This window comes from Anabrus simplex, chromosome 4, assembly GCF_040414725.1.
Source record: "Anabrus simplex isolate iqAnaSimp1 chromosome 4, ASM4041472v1, whole genome shotgun sequence".
Lineage (NCBI taxonomy): Eukaryota > Metazoa > Arthropoda > Insecta > Orthoptera > Tettigoniidae > Anabrus > Anabrus simplex.
The window spans coordinates 404,796,601-404,814,559 of record NC_090268.1 but is presented as its reverse complement, the minus strand read 5'-3'; the positions used below and the strand labels follow the sequence as shown (position 1 = coordinate 404,814,559).

General features: G+C 39.9%; 1 protein-coding gene across 1 annotated transcript in view; it reads right to left on the bottom strand.

The window, feature by feature from the left end:
- The window catches only part of LOC136872767 (phospholipid phosphatase 1), a 657,649-nt gene that overhangs the window by 548,475 nt on the left and 91,215 nt on the right, over positions 1 to 17,959 (bottom strand). The window lies entirely within an intron of this gene.

Genomic DNA, 17,959 nt, shown 5'->3' with positions numbered 1-17,959 from the left:
CGTCAGAAGCCAAATGACGAATTGGAGGATAGACATCAGGAGAGCAGGCGATATATAGATGAACTGAATAAACGGAAATGGAAAGATGCGATCCAGAATAGGAATCTAGATGAACAGGTTTCCGGAGCTGAGAGCATGCAGCTACAGCAAGCCAGATCGGAGCGCCAATTGGATCTGAATGCAAGCCAATTTGACCCTGAACAAAGGTTCGGGGCTACAAAAAAAAACGCCAAATTTTAGAGGGGGAATGGACGATCGCAAAGATCGATTCATGGATTGCGACCCCGGAGGAATTGATCGACGACCCTCAACCTCTGATCGCCAAGGGCATCAGACAGTTACCCATTATCTTCACTAGGATTGGGAACTTAAAGATACGCTCACTTATTGATACAGGCGCTAGCATCTCCGTAGTTTCACAAAATTTAATGGATGAATTAAAATCAAAATTTAATATCCCTATTATTCCAGTTTCGAGTATCAAATTTGAGGGATAGTTCCGGACAAAAATGTCATTTGTAAGCAGCAAGCTTTATTAGAAGTCAAAATTGGTCAGTCGACCTTTCCACACGCATTCGTGGTGATGGCTAAGATTAACTACAACCTTATCATTGGAGCTGATTTCATGACGGAGTATCACGCTTTGATTGACATGGGAGACAATACAATCAAGTTCAAGTGTGAAGATAGTATAGAGGACGCATCAATGGACACTCAGGAAGCGAAAAATAATAATGAAGAAACTGTCTGGAATACGGAGGTTCAAGTTTGGGACAACGAACTAGTAGACGCAGCCGGCGTTGAAACAGAAGAAATCGTAGGAACTATGGGAGAAGATGATGGAAATTGTGAGAAGAACATTGAGGGAAAATTTAATGAAGCAAACATCGATCTAGAGGGCAAGGCAAAATTAGCGGACATTTTGAGAAAACATTGGGACACATTTGGCGCGAAACCGGGGAAAATACAAAATTTTGAATATGAATTAAATGTTAACGACTGGTCCCCGTATAAGAGAAAGGTATACCCTGTCGCGGAGAAATTCTATCCGCAAGTCAGGGAGGCTATTAGGGACATGGAGAAGGAAGGTCTTATATCTAAGTCCCCGACTCCATTCTTGAACCCGTTAGTGGTGGTCAGAAAACCCGATGGTTCCGTGCGCATTTGCCTGGACGCACGGGCCATAAATGAGAGACTGGTACCAGAATATGAACAAGCGCCAGCCATTAAAGAAATTTTAAAGAAATTTAGGGACATGAGGTTCTTCTCGACGTTTGATCTCACCTCGTCCTTTCATCATATAGTATTAGAAGAGAAATCAAAATTGTTGACTGGATTTTTGTTTGACCAGCAAACATATGTTTTTAACAGGCTCCCATTTGGTATTAAGAACGCTGGATCAGTTCTTATCCGCGCTCTTGATCGAAACCTCAGCCCTAAAGTCAGAGACACAACCATTCGGTATGTGGATGATATTTTGATAGCCACAAAGACTCTAGAGGAACATTTAGAAATCATCGACGAGGTCCTCACAGATTTGGGGAAGAATAACTTCAAAGTAAATCTACCTAAGTCCCATCTGTGTCAAGAAGAAGTTCTGTTTTTGGGTCACTTAGTTGACGGAGAAGGAGTACGATCGAATCCTTTGAAAATAGAGGCAATCAGGTTATTCCCAAAACCTACCAAAATTAAACATATCAGGCAGTTTCTCGGTATGTGTAAATTCTTCGCGGATCATTGCCCAGAGTATACATCAGTCGTGGCACCATTGCAAGACCTTCTCAGAAAGAACAACCGTTGGAAGTGGGATTCAGCATGCGAACAGGCTTTCGATCAAACCAAGCAAAGGCTATTGCAGAGCGTAAAATTAGGATATCCAGACTACAAAGCTAAATTTATCATTCAGACGGACGCTTCCACCATAGGGATCGGAGCGGTCCTATTGCAAGAAGAACCAGAGAACAATAGCAAGAAAACATACATTGCGTTCATGAGCCGAAAATTGCGGAAACATGAGACCAAATACACCATCACCGAGTTAGAGATGTTGGCCATCGTCAATGCCTTGCAATATTGGAGGAAAATAATCTATGGTTTCCCGATTATCATTCGCACAGATCACAAGGCATTGACATTCATAATGAAAACCAATATGGCAAGTGAGAGGGTCAGCCGTTGGGCTTTGTTTGTTCAACAGTTTGATCTTACCGTTGAACACTGCCCAGGAAAATTGAATATCTTGGCGGATACATTAAGCCGTAACCCGAACCCAGACAATTTCGCGATACACCGTTTGGAATTGGTCGATGAGGATCGTGAGGTACTTGAAAAATTGAGAGAAATCGGAACGCTGCAGAAGAGAGACGATTTTACCAATTTAATGATTGATTTCTTTACCCAGAAACTTCAACCTGGCAGTCCCGAATTTGTTAGAGCAGGAAAAATGGCTCCAAATTACCATTATTACAATGGGACCCTGCACAAGTTCGTGGACGAGAACCATACGAAGCTGAGGATAGTCGTGCCTTCGGAGATCCAAAAGGCACTGGTAAATCACGTTCACCGAGTCATAGGCCACGGTGGAATCGGGAAGGTGTTATCCACGATCCAAGAAACGTTCGTATGGAATAGAATGAACAAAATTGTCAGAGATGTATTGCGAACATGTGACATTTGTCAGCGCATTAAGCCGAATCCATTCTTGCTCAAACAATCACCGCGTCCATTGTTACCAACTGAGCCAAAAGAGATGTTCGCAATGGACCTATACGGCCCTTTGCCAAAGGCCCGCAGGGGAAACAAATTCATTTTAGTAAGCTTAGACGTGTTTTCCAAATTCGTGGCTCTATATCCCATGCAGAAAGCAAATTCTAAACTGGTATTGAGGGGGATAATATCTCACATAATCCCAACCATGGGAAAGCCGAAATTCATCTTGACTGACCATGGAAGTCAATTCACATCCTTGGCATTTGCAAACGAACTACGCAGGCTAGACATCAAACATGTACTGAGCTCGATACGGCATCCTGAAGCCAACCGGTCAGAACGAATCATGAGGGAGATCGCCAAATTCTGTAGGATTTACTGCTCAGAAGCACACTGGCGATGGATCGATGTGGTGCCGATAATCACAGAATGTATCAATACCACTATGCACGAAGCTACGGGACGGATACCTGCGGTGGTTCACCATAACCAATTTCCAGCCAGACCATGGCATGAAGTCGTCGATTGCCCGACGGATCCGCGAGAGTCACAAGAAATGTGCGTAACTAAGACACGTGAACACCTGCAAGCGCAAGCTGATAGAAGGTTGAGGAGGTTGAGGAACAAGCGGTTTCATCGCCCATTGAGGGTAGGCGAGCTTGTATTAGTCAAGAAGCCGACGCCATCGAATCCAGAGCAAAAGGTATACCACAAATTTTCTCGACTTTATGTGGGACCATTCAAAATTATTCATACTTACGAGAATAATTCCTACAAGGTCCAGAGCATGGATGGCACCACAGAAAGTGTGTACAACGCAGCAAACCTTAAATTGTACCACACTCCAGCCGAGGGTATGGAAGAAGGCGGAGAAGACGAAGAAGACGAGGCAGAAGAAGAGGGGGAAGGAGATGAAGAAGAAGATGCCGTAGGAGAAGAAGAAGCCATGGAAGTAGATGTAAATATGACCCGGCCTACACCAATAGCCAGACCATGTTCAGAATGTGGAAACCTAGACAGCGACGTCCTGGAGTTCATAGCAATGATTCGTCAGATAGAACAAGAGAACGAAGCACTTCGAAAGGAGAATCATCGACGACGGAACGAGATTGTTGAAGCCAAGGAACTGCTTGAGTTTAGAAGGATGTCAGAAATTAATTGATGACGCTATAGTGATTCCAAAGTTATTAAAAATTTCATGTATGCACAAAATTTTTAAACGTAGCGTGGGAAATAATGCACCCTGGTGGTGGTATGATAAGCGTCATGCAATTGAAACTATGAGGAATTAATGAGGAATATATATTTCATTTTCAGAATAAATAGTATCTTACTGTACGTACAGTAAGAACAGGCCAGGCCGAGATGGCAGGTTTCACCATACCACAGACTCTTGTCTCCAGTGAGATTAACAAACACAATGGGGGGACAGAATTAGGTTTCTCAGAATTTGTAACAACAAGGAAAGAGAGAGGCTAGCTTGTTGCCAAAGTTTTCCTAGCCCGGGGCAGTCTTGGTAGTAGCAACAGCGCAGGGAGCCGTGTGCAAAATTCTGAGAAATGATGGCGAGGTATCTCCATGTAACTAGCCGGAGTGGGACACGGGGTTGGCACTAGAAGAAAAAAATATGAGCCTTCCCGGTCACGTGGGTAAGGTGGACCAATGGAAAAATTCACTTGACCAAAGCAAGGCGACAACTTCGTATTGTAAGAAGCACTAGCGAGGCTAACTCCGTGGATTAAACTTATAGAAAAAGTCAAGTATCGATTCACAATAAAGTGGAATTTAGGAACCTTACTATACCATAAAACTGATATAAAGTTAATAATTGCGGGAGATTGCATGGTGTAATTCTGAGAATTCATGGACGCTATTCGTTGATTGGATGAAGGCAAAGGACGCCACAATAGAGCGCGAAACCCCGAGCCGGGTTACGGCAGCTAAATTCGCGAATATATCCATTACCAGCGAACGATAATAGTTGAGAATTGGTATAGAGCATTTGAGAACATAATTACATCATTGGATCATATATTTAAGCCACTGGCCAAACCGCAAGCTGTCGTATGAAGATATCGGGACTGTGCGTTCCAAGATGACCTCCGTTGAACTCGGAAGAGAGGGGATACAAGTATAAATATGAGGTCGTACACTAGGACGAGAGTACTTCTGACAAAGTGTTCGGGCGGATACCACGCCCGTGGCACGTGACTACTTTTGACAAAGCGTTCGAGCCGTGACTACGCCAGGGGTGCGAGTGTGTACTTACTCATGGAGTAGAGTTCGAAGTATTATATTGTTACATAGTACAGTGATTCATGACGTGATGTAGCTCATAGTACAGTATGGAGCAGTATACTAGTATGAAGTGTTTCAAATAGACAGGACTCAGTAAAGCATAACTTACGGAGTGTGAGATTCTACCAACAGATTAGGAAGTGCGTTACATGAGAACGGTCACGAGTGTTTATGTCACCTAGTAAACAGTCGATTCTAAACTGATACCTGGTCAGCTACACGAACGTGAGACGGGAAATTCAAGTGCGCGCACGGGCCGTTGTAAAGGGGATCCCGAGGTATCCCATGTCCCTAGTGTCCGGGAAAGGAATGAAGAATGTACAAGGCCGAGAGTGTAAAATTTGTGAATAGAATCTAGGGTGGAAATTATTCCAAAGTGCAACAGTTAATTTATTTGTTTTTATTCAGAATGTGTAAAGTTGGAAAGGGTCAAGGATTAATTCTTCAAGCTGGCATGAATACCAGCGAGATGCATTGCTAAAAACCGGAGGGGCTATGGCTTCTCGTCCGGTTTTAGCAGACTACAATGGCAGAGTTGAGTACCTTTTAATGTATTAATAGATAGCTATCGTTAAGGGGAGGAAATCATATTTTATCATGGTAACTTGATTGTGAAACGAGCCGTTACGGCTCGTATAAATTCAATGATAGATAGACAAAGGGACAAATTAATATGTAGATTAGATCAAGCACTCATCATAATTTTGATTATTAAATAGAGTATAGTAGGGTTGAGTTGTTCAGTCAAGTGCTTGAGTTGTGTGCCATGATTATGGAGCACGTTTCACATAAAGATAATGTAAATATTCATTTAGAAGTGCTTCCAAAGTGGGTTTCCGTTATCGGAACCTTGATAGATATTAAGGCATGTTGTTAAGATAATCCAGAGGTAGGATTGCCAAGTGATTAAATTGTTGTGGGACGGAATGAAGTCCATTAATATGTGTGTAAATATCGCGAAGTTCGCCAGTGGACAAAATAATAATAGTCTGTACAAGTGTCGAAGTAGGACATTAGAATTTGGTAATGTGTAAAGGCGTGTTTAATAATAATCTTTGAGAATAAAGGCACGGGCCTAGTTGGATAGTATGATTGCAAATTAAAGTAATTTAAATGTGGAGATCACCTGTGCCGTGAATAATTATAATTTGTGCAGTGAATCCGGTTTTAACACTAAATGTTTGATTTAACGTTTTTTTGGACTCCATAATAATCATAAATAATTTTGGTAGAAACGAGATAGGCACTGTTATAATATGGTCACGCTATGTTTGAGATCCAGAGGGATTTGAGCCAAAGGTTGAGATTTGGAGTTTTGTGGGACAGAAATCCGGCCCGAAATGAAAGTGAATTGTACTGGTGTTGATGAAGAAATAGATGGATCTTAAGGCCCACATAGAGGTTGTATTTATATACCGGTGTATTGAATGGCAGAATAGAGTCCACACACCGAGGGTTAATTGGTGAAAATGTTTTGAAGAGTTCCAATGGATAAATGGACTTCAAAAATGAAAAAAAGGAAGGAATAATTTAACACTTGCAGAGATTGGAGGTATTTGCCCAACTGCGAGGTGTTATGGGATTTGAGAATTGTCTTAGGAGCATATGGTCTCCATGAATTAACGGCAGTACGAAAATGAGGTGGCGGATTCGAACACTAGTATGTCCTGACCGATGTGAATTCGGATCTTGGTGATTTCTGTTTGGGAGAGAACGTATGTGACCAAATTATAAAGATGGGGAATAAAAATAAAGATTCTCGAAAGAAGTAATAATAATAATAATATTCCAAGTAAATCATATCTGGATTGATTAGTGCCAAAATAAATAGAAATTGTAAAAGGGGTTATGCGTTAAACATATTAAGAGTGGACTACCGTGTAAAATGCGAAATAAATTTTTTTTTAAAAATAATAATAATAATAATAATAATAAAATAAAGAATAGGTACTTTTTATTTTTTGAAGAATTTACTTTTTTTTAATTTGGACATAATTATGATGTTGGGAGTTGAAATGAAAAATTTGAGATTTTTAACTAATAATAATAATAATGAGAATATTTGAAGAAGGAGAAGAAGAATAATCAATGAAGGTACTTTTATTTATTTCAGATGAAAATAAATAAAATCGCGAAATGTTGAAATATTAGTCCGAGGATGATTACGGGTTACGATAATCATGATCTCCACAGATAATGATGATAATAATAATAATAATAAAATTAATATTTAATAAAATATTTTTTATTTTATTTAATTTTCTTATTATTATTTCGGATGATGATGATGGATGATACTAGGGAAGTCAGCTGGCGAATTAACGAAATAATGTCAATTGGTTGTAAATAATAAGTTAAGTTAATATGTGTAAATGAAGGCAAATCCCTACATCTGGACCATTAGGTTAGAGTCCCTTTGTCGTATTCCTTCAACTAACGATTAGCATATCTTGGTTAGGAACCCGGGAGAGTTTGTAGTTTCCCGGGTTGGTCTCATCTCAATTAAAGTAGAGGCGATAACATGGTCCATGTGATCGCGCCTACTTAGCCAACAGGTTCTTGGTCCATGATCAAATATGGTCATGGTGTTAACGAAGGTAAATCTGATACCTTCAGATATCAACGGTTCTACCACCAAAATGGAAGGGTGGTCAAAAGTGACAAATATTATGTAATCATTTTTCAGGAATAATTTGCCAAATTACCGGCAAATCAAGGGTCAACAGATTTTGATTGTGTGTAAAATTTCATTTGTTTACTTAAATAAATGCTCCTTTAGCATTTGCAAGGAAACAGTTCCAGGTTCTTGTTCTTGGAGAATAGTAAACCCTTGGTGACCGTTTAAATATCCGTCCCCATTCCTAGGACGGAGCCTTCATAATTTCCCTTTGATCTGAATATATATATAAATTTGTGTGTTTTATGATGAGCCTTAAAGATAAAGATTAGAGTGTCCCGTTCAACCCTGTAGTACTGATTGGATGGCGCCCTTACATTTAGTTTGAGATCTTATATCTCAAAACATTATATTTTTTATTGAGTAGTAGTTGCGATGGATTCGGACCGTAACACTCCCTGAGATAAATGCTGGTTGGGACTCAGGCATTGAGCGGGTACACTAGATACCTTTGAAATGTGGTGGTAGACAATTCCACATGACAGCAGCCATCTTTGAGCACAGTGCTGCCCTCTTTGTGGTGGCGGTAAATTCCACGTACTCTACAAACTCACGTGCTTTTTTCTGACAGCTATCATCCGCCATCTTGCATCACAAACTCAGTGCTGCACTCTTTAGCTAGATACCTTTGAAATGTGGCGGCGGCAATTTGAAAATTTCTACATTCTCTTGTTTGGAAACAAACCTATGCGCTGTCATCCACCATCTTTAAACCACAGAACACCGTGCTGCCCTCTTGCGTCAGCTGTCATCCGCCATCTTTAAACTACAGAGCACCGTACCGCACTCTTGCGTCAGCTGTCATCCGCCCAGCAATTCTCTTTCTATATAATAATTTCGTGTGGCTATTTCTAGCTAAGTGCAGTCTAAAAAAAATCCTAGTCTTGTTACATCAGGAAGGGTAACTGGCTAAATCCTGGTCTTTCAGCGTCAGGAAGGGCAACCGGCCATACCGTGAAACAATAGTGTATGATGTAAGAGGCTAGATACTGCTTTGAGCATCTAGCTGTAGAACCCCGATTCTCGTGTTAAAAAGAGCAACTAGTTGTAAAACAGATTCTTAATCCCAGTTCTTTGACGTCAGGAAGGGCAACCGGTCGAAAGCAATAGTGTATGATGTAAGAGGCTAGATACTGCTATTTAAAATCCTAGAAGGGCATTCAGTTGTAAAACAGATTCTTGTGATTTAAAATCTCACGTCAGGAAGGGCAACCGACCGTAAAACAATAGTGTATGATGTAAGAGGCTAGATACTGCTATTTAAAATCCTAGAAGGGCATCCTGTTGTAAAACAGATTCTTGTGATTTAAAATCTCGCGTCAGGAAGGGCAACCGGCCGTAAAACAGATACTTGCGATTTAAAATCTCATGTTATGGAAGGGGGTGCTCGGCTGTAAAACATATTTTTAATCCCGGTCCTGTTACGTTAGGAACTACATCTAGCTGTAAAACAGGAGCTCCAAACATTTACAGTGTTAAGCTTTAGTAGCATGCTATGGGTTACATTTTTTGTTCTACCGCATAGAACACTATCTTTGAAGTTGTATCGGCGCAGTCATTCAGAGCGAGGTCAAGAATGCATGTGTTGACTGAAATTGTACACGCATCTTCCGGCTGCACTAACCTTGAACGGGGACACTGCGTGCTGATAAGCCACTTGTAACTCACGGAACGTCTTCTTAGCTGTGTAGCATTTAGCTCGTGTAAGTTCCTAACATAAAATATTATGATTGTACGGAGAGGTTAAAACACAGTACCAGCATATAGCCTACCCCTATCGAAAGAGCCTGCACGGTGCCGGCATGTAGGCTTCTCCTGTTGAATGAGCCTCTACAAGGTTTAACACCAGCCATCAACAGCCCTTACTTAATACTGGCTTTTTGCACACCCTAGAAACTGCCTAAGAATGTAATATACTACCGTAGGGAGAGGGTAAAACTCGGTGCCAGCACATAGCCTACTCCTACCGAAGAAGCCTGCACAAGGCTTAACGCCTCCATCCGACAGATGAATCACCCTCAACATCTTGTACTCACAATCAGTTTCGGGGAAGCCTGCACAAGGTTTAACACCCCCATCAACAGCCCTTACTTAATGCTGGCTTTTTGCACACCCGGCCTCTTAGATCATACACCATAGTTTTACGACCGGTTACCTTTCCTGACGTTAAAGGACTAGGATTTTACATCGCAGTATACGCGATAAATTTGTTATAGCGGGTTTTATAACTAGATATCCCAGTGCCGGCACATAGCCTACTCCTACCGAAGAAGCCTGCACACAACTTAACGCCTCCATCCGACAGATGAATCACCCTCAACATCTTGTACTCACAATCAGTTTCGGGGAAGCCTGCACAAGGTTTAACGCCCCCTATCAACAGCCCTTACTTAATGCTGGCTTTTTTGCACATCCCGCCTCTTAGATCATACACCATAGTTTTACGACCGGTTACCCTTCCTGACTAGGATTTTAAATCGCAGTATACGCGATAAATTTGTTATAGCGGGTTTTATAACTAGATATCCCGGTACCGGCACATAGCCTACTCCTACCGAAGAAGCCTACACAAGGTTTATTGCCTCCATCCGACAGATGAATCACCATCAACGTCTTGTACTCACAACCATTTTCGAAGGAGTCTGCACAAGGTTTAAAGCCCCCTATCAACAGCCCTTACTTAATGCTGGCTTTTTTGCACACCCCGCCTCTTAGATCATACACCATAGTTTTACGACCGGTTACCCTTCCTGACTAGGATTTTAAATCGCAGTCTACGCCACAAATCAGTTGTAGCGGGTTTTATAACTAGATGTCCCGGTACCAGCACATAGCCTACTCCTACCGAAGAAGCCTGCACAAGGCTTATCACCTCCATCCGACAAATGAATCACCCTCAACACTCTTGTACCCGCAATCATTCTCGCTACTTCGGAAGATAGCGGGTTCGAACTCCTACTGTTGGAAGCCGTAAAAAATAGCAAATGCTAGGCGAGGGGCCTGCGCGATCGTCATAACGTGTAATTACATGATCTAGCTAAATGTAGTTTTAGCTCAATACCTTTAAGTGCTTACAGGTAAGGAATACCGCGGATGTAGCTTAGTACCCTCCCGTTTAAGTCCGGAGGTCGAGGATCGCGCGCTAACTTTCCAAGGCTCGATCCGCTGCAGAACTCTTAAATTCTGACACCTCGGCATCAACAGCAGGTTCGATTCCGGCTTAAATACGTCAGCCTGCAGAACTCAGCGTAAGACCCTCAGGAGAGCTCTTTTTGCATAAACATTTAGTTCCAACTGTACTGCAGTTGTCAGCGACTTTCACATCCGCTTGGTAACAAGCAGCATATTTACTCGCTGCAGTCTGCGTGAAGCGCTCACAGTTCTCTGTATGCGTTTATTACGTACACATCTCCCGTCTAAGTTCTGCTGTGAATATTATTCTTCAGCCTTTATCTTTAGGTAAGCTAGAACTGTTAGTTACTGTTTGCAAAGCAACTTCTACGCTAGGTAATAGACATCTACATTCATATATGTTTGTTCTTTTCTTTTTAGGTACAACTAGAATATTATCATTCGAGTTACAGGCTTGAAAGTACGCATTTTATTCATCCGAGTAACAGTCTGCAGCACGTGCATTTTTAAGGTATGTTTTCGAACTTTGAGTTGTAAAGATAGCTAGGTTAGCTGATGTACCCTACACTACATTCATATATGTTTGTTCTTTTCTTTTTAGGTACGACCAGAATATTATCATTCGAGTTTCAGGCTTGAACGTACGCATTTTATTTATCCGAGTAACAGTCTGCAGCACATGCATTTTTAAGGTATGTTTTCGAACTTTGAGTTGTAAAGATAGCTAGGTTAGCTGATGTACCCTACACTACATTCATATATGTTTGTTCTTTTCTTTTAGGTACGACCAGAATATTATCATTCGAGTTACAGGCTTGAAAGTACGCATTTTTTCATCCGAGTAACATTCTGCAACACGTGCATTTTTAAGGTATGTTTTCGAACTTTGAGTTGTAAAGATAGCTAGGCTAGCTGATGTACCCTACACTACATTCATATATGTTTCTTCTTTTTTAGGTGCGACAAGAATATTATCATTCGAGTTTCAGGCTTGAACGCACGCATTTTATTCATCTGAGTAACAGTTTGCAGCGCGAAGATTTTAAGGTATGTCTGACCTCAACAGGCTGAAACTTGGTTTCTTCTAAAACATCGTAACTTTACTCTATTGATAAATAGTCGTTCTCTTCAATCCTCATGCTATAGACGAGGATAATTTTATAATTTCAAACACATATAGCTATGTCTGTCCTCAACAGGCTGAAACTTGGTTTCTTCTAAAACATCGTAACTTTAGTCTATTGATAAATAGTCGTTCTCTTCAATCCTCATGCTATAGACGAGGTTAATTTTATAATTTCAAACACACACATAGCTATGTCTGACCTCAAGAGGCTGAAACTTGATTTCTTCTAAAACATTGTAACTTTAGTCTATTGATAAATAGTCGTTCTCTTCAATCCTCATGCTATAGACGAGGTTAATTTTATAATTTCAAACACACACATAGCTATGTCTGTCCTCAACAGGCTGAAACTTGGTTTCTTCTAAAACATCGTAGCTTTAGTCTATTGATAAATAGTCGTTCTCTTCAATCTTCATGCTATAGACGAGGTTAATTTTATAATTTCAAACACACACATAGCTATGTCTGACCTCAACAGGCTGAAACTTGGTTTCTTCTAAAACATCGTAACTTTAGTCTATTGATAAATAGTCGTTCTCTTTAATCCTCATGCTATAGACGAGGTTAATTTTATAATTTCAAACACACACATAGCTATGTCTGACCTCAACAGGCTGAAACTTGGTTTCTTCCGAACATCGTAACTTTAGTCTATTGATAAATAGTTCTCTTCAATCCGCATGCTATAGACGAGGTTAATTTTATAATTTCAAACACACACATAGCTATGTCTGACCTCAACAGGCTGAAACTTGGTTTCTTCTAAAACATCGTAACTTTAGTCTATTGATAAATAGTCGTTCTCTTCAATCCTCATGCTATAGACGAGGTTAATTTTGTAATTTCAAACACACACATAGCTATGTCTGACCTCAACAGGCTGAAACTTGATTTCTTCTAAAACATCGTAACTTTAGTCTATTGATAAATAGTTATTTTCTTTAATCCGCATGCTATAGAAGAGGTTAATCGTATAATTTCAAACTCACAGTCATGTCCGCCCTCTATAGGTTGAACATCGCAACTTTAGGCTAATCTCTATTGGTTGTTCTCTTTTCAGATGTTTCCCTGCTCGCAGTGCGATGTAACTTTTACAAGACGAGATGCCCTTACGCGTCATGTAAAATCGAAACATCGTGAGGCGTCTGGTACGTTCACCTGCGAACAGTGTGAGGCCACGTTTACAAGGGTAGATACCCTTACGCGGCATAAAAAAGTAAAACACCCTAGCATAACATCCGCTTTATGTGATGTTTGCGGGCTGTACTTCGCTAATGTAGAGCAATACCAGGCTCACTTAGTAGAGGTACATCAAATATCTACTTGCCCTCAGGTAGTAGTAGGGAAAAAGCGTGCAGCTACTGATGTAGCTATAGAAAGTACTAGTAGTAAAAAACCTAGGAAAAATGAACTTCAAACTATTCACTGCGAGCACTGTAACACTGATGTACCATCTTCGGATTTTCAGGGACACTTACGGAGTAATGCACATAAAAACAATGCGTGTAGAAGTGGTAGTAACTCAAACAACGAGGAAATTAATACAGCATTTAAAAGTAGGATTGCTAGTTACAGAATTCGCACCAGTCAAAAGTTTCAGAGCACTTCAAACTTTTTAAATTGCGTTCAGCCGGATGTACATCAGCTTCTTGCTAAATCTTTGTCCAATCATAATTTATTTAAAGTTAATTTTGAACTTTTCGCCTTGTACATTAAAAGCACGGATGAATCCGAAATAACGGACATTAAATCATTTAATACGAAGAATTTTGTCATAAGTGAGTCGACTAATTTTGGTGATGTACTTAGAGATGTCTCTAACATTATTTCAACTAAGAGCGAGGAATTTCAGGAAAAGGAATCAGGGTGGGCTTTAGTTGAAATAATGTATCTAGAAGTTAACATCAATAAGTACAATCCTATGCGTGGATCTTCGCACATCGAGCTGCCGACATGGATTCAGCAAAGAAAAGCTGTTGTAAACATCCAAAACAATGACGAAGCATGTTTTGCATGGGCGGTGATGTCGGCTTTAAATCCTGTGAAACGGAATGTAGCGAATAGAACATCATCGTATCCACACTATTCAACGCAACTAAATTTCGATAGTATAGAATTTCCTGTGCAGATAAAGGATATTAAGCGCTTTGAGGAACTGAATAACATTAGCATTAATGTGTATGGTGTAGAGAAAAAGTCTGTAGTAGGTCCTCTGTATTATACATGTCATAAGAAGAGTACTCATGTTAACTTACTCTATATTGAAAACAGTGAGAATAGCCACTTTTGCTGGATTAAAAATCTGAGTAGACTTGTTGGTAGTCAGTTGTCAAACAGGTGTTACAAAAAGTGGCTATGTGATGGATGCTTGCAGTATTTTAGAACTGAAGATCAGTTAACGAAGCATTCCAAGAATGACTGCAATCATGTACGTACAGAGATACCTACTACAGGCAATAAGGTTTTAAAATTTACAAATTTTCACAAGCAGATGTGGGTACCGTTCGTGATTTATGCAGACTTTGAAGCCATCCTCCCGCCATGCAACACATGCTTACCTAATCCTGACAACTCTTTCACTAATACTACGCACATGCATGTCCCGTATAGCTTCGCGTATTACATCAAGTGTAGTTATGATAGTACGCTTAACAAGTTAGAGCTCTATCGAGGACATGATGCTGCTAAAGTATTTTTAGAAAGACTTGAAAGTGATGCAGTTCGTCTTGGTCGTATTCTAAATAGTAATATTCCTATGAAGCCACTCACCGAAATTCAGTTAAATAATCATGAACGTGCTACAAAGTGTAGCATTTGTGATGGGGAATTTTCCGAAAATGACCCTAAAGTTTTTGATCATGATCATTTAACGGGTTTCTACAGATGTGCCGCTCATTATAGCTGTAATCTTAAGTATAGAGTTCCTAAATTTATCCCTGTAATTTTTCATAACTTATCTGGTTACGACTCTCATTTCATCATTTCACAATTTGGAGCTTCAGGTGAAAAAGTAGATATAATCCCTCAGAATAAAGAGCGGTACATTGCGTTTGCAAAGTCTGTAAAAGTAGATGCTGAGCATTCTATAAAACTGAGATTCCTTGACTCGTTTCGCTTTATGGCGAGTAGCCTCGATAAACTTTCTAGTCATTTACAGCCTGAACAATTTACAGAAATTCGACGTGTTTTTCCTGAAGAAGCGCAGTTTAATTTACTTCGGCGTAAGGGTGTCTTTTGTTATGAATATCTTGACTGCTTAGAACGCCTCGAAAAACGTGCCTTACCATCGAAACAATCCTTTTACAGCTCGCTGAATTCAGCAGATATTAGTGATGATGACTATTTACATGCACAACATATCTGGGAGCAGTTCCACATTCAAACGCTGGGTGAATACCCCGATTTATATTTGAAGACGGATGTACTTTTGTTAGCTGATGTTTTTGAAAATTTTCGCTGTGTTTGCAAGAAAACCTACAGCCTTGACCCATGTCAGTATGTTACTGCGCCTGGGTTAAGTTGGGACGCGATGTTAAAATACTCGCAGGTGAATTTGGAACTGCTAACTGATATTGATATGGTGCACTTTATAAAATCATCTATTCGAGGCGGTCTAAGTCAGTGCAGCGGGCGGTATTCCAAGGCAAATAATAAGTACATGCCGAGTTTCGATTCTAGTCAGGAATCTCAGTATATCGTTTATCTCGATGCTAATAATCAGTATGGGTGGCCGATGAGTCAGCATCTACCGGTGAGTGGTTTCCGCTGGCTAACGCAGTGCGAAATTGATGCTTTACAGCTGCACGCCCTAGGCGATGAAGCTGATAAAGGCTATTTCCTCGAAGTTGATTTACAGTATCCTAAAGAGTTACACACTTCTCATAATGACCTACCGTTCTGCCCTGAAAATATGAAGCCCCCGTACATCGCATCAACGACGAAAATGCTAATTGCTAATTTGTGTGATAAATCTAAGTATATCATTCATTACCGAAATTTAAAGCAGTGTTTGCAGCATGGTTTGAAGTTATCCAAAATTCATCGCGTACTAGAATTTAATCAGTCACCGTGGCTAAAGCCATATATCGATCTGAACAATAATTTAAGAACGAATGCGGTTAACGAGTTTGAAACAGATTTCTACAAGCTCATGAATAACAGTGTGTTTGGTAAGACTATGGAAAATGTTGACAAAGGCGTTGATGTAAAATTGATTACAAACTGGGAAAATATTAAGAAAAAGTATGGTGCTAACTATTTAATAAGTAAACCAAATTTCCACAGCTGCACCATCATACATGAGAATTTAGTTATTATACAGATGAATCGTGTTAAGGTTAAGTATGACAAACCTACCTACGTCGGCTTCGCAGTACTTGAATTAGCTAAAACACTCATGTATGAATTCCATTACGATTATATGATGAAGAAGTACGCGCATAATGCGCAATTGCTCTACACAGATACCGATTCGTTTATTTATCAAATCAAAACTGATGACTATTACGATGATATAAAGCCAGACTTGGGTAGGTTTGATACAAGTAACTATCCTGCAAATAATCAATATCATCTACCGCTAGCGAACGAAAAGGTTCTAGGTAAAATGAAAGATGAATGTGCTGGGAATATTATCGATTCATTTGTAGGTACTAAATCCAAGTCATATTGCATAAAACTCTTAAATGAATTACAAATAAAGGGATTGAAGGGGGTTAAAAAGAATGTCGTTCAGAATCAGCTAAGTTTTGAAAACTATAACAATTGCATTAAAAGTAATCCACCTGTTTTGCATAAGCAAATGTCTGTCATTAGAAGCAAGAAGCACCAGTTGTACACTCATTTAATTAGTAAGGTAGCCCTTAATAATGTTGATTGCAAACGGTTTGTCATTCCAAATTCTACCAACACTCTAGCCTGGGGGCATATTAGTATTGATAGGTACTATTTTACATAAAGCAGATGTGTGTGTAAACATTATGCTAGAGGTGTGTACTTACGTTACGCTGTCTTACATCACAATTCACTGTACATATTGTAGGGAGAGGTACGCTGAGAGCGTAGTACGGCAAGTTTAAACTTGTACATACAAGAATTGCGTCGAGAAGTACGCAAACATCACTAGGGTAAAATGATTCGAGATAAAACTTGTACATACAAGATGTAAATAAATAATGTAGAATTGGCATATTCTTTTATTTTAGGTTAGGTATTACCTTCCTCCTGCTCCTTATTTGCAAGATAGAGTTTTTGTTTATTACTCATAGAAGGAAAGCAAGAAAGAAGGTGATGAGCAGATTCGTAAGTATAGTATCGTCTAGTTCGGTAAGTATGTCGAGAACAGAATTTTTTTCCTCAAAATTGTTTGGTTCTAGTCTTGCAATGCAGTGTTCTACAATATCGAACTATGAACAGCAGTATGTGTTCAAGTATAAACATGTAGGTACGCGATATGTGCAAGATTGCGTTGTATGTTCGATAAAGCTATGCCTTAGCAAAGTAAAGGAAGTTATAAGAGTTGCTATCTTACGTAAGCTGCTCAAAATTTAGTCTTACTTTTTCTCTTAGAACAAAGGTATACACCTGATATGTTGTAAACACATCAACCGATGTTCTAATTATATGTTGTATCGAGTACCGTGTTCGATTATATTCTTAATCACTTCTCTTGTAATATCTTCTTAGAACAAAGGTATTCCTTGACATGTTCTTATAAATTGTCTACCGCTACTACAAAGAGTGCACAGCACGGTGCTCTGTTGACTGAAGATGGCTGCTGTCAAAAAGCATTTTTCAAATTATCCGCCACCACATGTCGAAGAATACAGATGCTATCACGATGCTCTCTTGGCAGCTTTTAAAATTGTCCTCCACCACAGAGTGCAGCGCGGCGCTCTGTAGATTAAAGATGGCGAATGTAGAATTTGTCACCACCACATAGAGTGCGGCACTGCGCTCTCTTGATTAAAGATGGCGGATGACAGCTGACGAAATTACCCCGCAAGAGTGCGGTACGG